Here is a 2,459-nt window from a genome sequence, read left to right on the forward strand (position 1 = left end):
CCAGAAACGACCACCCCCAACATAGCCAGCACCACTAGTAGCTCTGTGCATTTTGGAAGCTGCCATGGAGAAGGGAATTCTTGACATCGATGTGGTGGTCATTGGAGCTGGAATAAGTGGTGAGTATTAATATTGTTTTTTTTTATTGCATTTTAAGTCATTGCACGAGAAAACCAGTCGGAGGTGGGAGGTGGGGGTCAGCCAAATCGGCTCATACTTTGTAGGTTAGATAGGTATGAGGAACCATTAACAGCCATTTAGTTAAAACCCTCCAGCTATTTTTCTTTATGGAGGGGTTTCGTCTGCTCCAGTAGTCTAAAAGTAGACCAACATACCCCAGCGAAGTACTCATTATAATATTGTAATGGCATTGAAATGAGCAAAGATGCGGGTGGAAAGGCCATAAATATGCAATGGATGGGTGATAATTGCTCTGGCTTCACCTCCCATTGCCCCTTCTCTACTTTGCCTTTCTTTGCGCTAATTGTACACCGGTACCCTCTTTGATTGGTTGTTGCGTCCGCCGCCGGCGCTGCCGGCGGTAGAATTGAGCTAGCCGAGGCGCGTGTAAACAACTTTTCTTTGTCTGGATATAAGCGCTAAAATGCTCTTTTCAACAACCTCACATCGATATTCTATAAAAGAAATGCAGAGCTCCGAGAATCTTTCGGGAAAATATATATTTCTATGCGGATTTTTGGCGTTTTTGACGTGCTTTTGGTGCTCGGTTGGGTTAAGGCAGCCTATGGCCAACTATGATTAGTATTTCATACATATGGCTGTAACTTTTGATAGCTTGGTCGCACCACAACTTAACTTCACACAGTTCTAGTAGTACTTGAAACACATTGAGTAAAGGTTATTTTGTTTTTACTACTTCTGAATTTTTGGGTTAAAAATCAACATTTTGGTTAAAAAAAAGCTGTTTACTTCATGGCTTTACGCCCAAGCGGTAACAACACCTTTCATCATGATATTTTACAAGTAGAAAGCCAACCCCCTATTTATTATTTTTGTCCAAGGCTATTTTGTTTTAAATGACAGTTACACTGTTTTTTTGGGCCAAAAACGACAGAAACAGCTATTTTTCTGTCATTTTTCGTTAAAAAATCGCCACAGTTAAAAAATTTCGACTAATATGCAAAATAGCCTCGGATAATTTTGATAAAAAAGTGATAATACGTAAACATGGATTACTCTAAAGATGAATTATGTTGTTTTCAGCTGGGCGTAAAGCCGTTTAAGTCATACTCCGAGAATAAAATGCGTAACAACGCGGGTTTACAGGGAAAACATACAAATGACCGCCGGTAACCCCGAATTCGAACACGCGTTCTATTCGAATGACGTCATATCGAACATGGTGGAACATGATTCGGGTTCGAAACATGTATGTGGCAATCGTGCAGATACACGTCCGAACTCGAACATGAATATCAGCCTAGGCCGCCTTAACCCAACCGAGTGTGCACTTTACCCAGAAGTACGGACCTCGGCGTGGGTTTTCTTGTACTCGTACCCACGCTAAATTTCTAGCGTATTTACCCTGCGTTATACCAATCAAAACAATAAACAACTCCCGCTAAAGAGAACCCAGTAACAGCAATTCAGGTTTTGATCAAATAATAATTCGTGGATGTGGCCGCATTTCATCGGGATATTAAAGCGACCTCATCATGGCTCATGCACAGCCGTGCCATGTTGTGTAATGCTAAGATTTTTGTACGCAGTTGAACACGGCTTGACACGCGATTCGGTGGCTCATAATATGATTTCTAATGTCAGTTATAGCATTATAATAATTTTGAAACTCATCAGTAGCGTTAATGACCCCCACCCAAAGGGGGCGCGGCAACTTCGGGGCGGCCGGCCGCCAGGAGCGCGATAGTCAGGCTAACAGTAGCGCATTTGTTATCAAATATACGTAACATCGTTACATGAAAAACATAAGACGTAAATAATTATTGCTGTTCGGGGCGAAGGAGTGTTAGCGGTTTCATGAGTTCACGGTACAGAAGTGACCGTGAAAACCGTGAACATATCAGTATCGTTAAAAATCAGTCATTACAGTAAACAATACATATGCGTACATACAGAAAAGAACAAGGAAATAAACACAACAGGTACAGATACAGAAGTGATAAACGGAGCCAAGGATGATTAACAAAAAACTGATATGAATAATACAAAATAGAAAATATACGTAATACTATGACAATACAAATAATATCAATTATATAAGATACAAAATAAACCAAAACAATAATGGTAAATGAATAAGTTGAACAAAGTAAAGTGTAGTACCAAAATTAAATATGACAAAAGAATAATCTAAAACCAGGCACGAATCAACTGCAACAAAAACAAGTGTTACATAGAATGTATTATATCCCCCCATTTTCTACAATGTAGCTAAAACTAAAATGTGTTCTGATCTGAATGTGATTTTAGATGTGAAA

Source organism: Branchiostoma belcheri, unplaced genomic scaffold (assembly GCF_001625305.1).
Source record: "Branchiostoma belcheri isolate BF01 breed outbred unplaced genomic scaffold, Haploidv18h27 scaffold1118, whole genome shotgun sequence".
In the NCBI taxonomy this organism is placed as follows: Eukaryota; Metazoa; Chordata; class Leptocardii; order Amphioxiformes; family Branchiostomatidae; genus Branchiostoma; species Branchiostoma belcheri.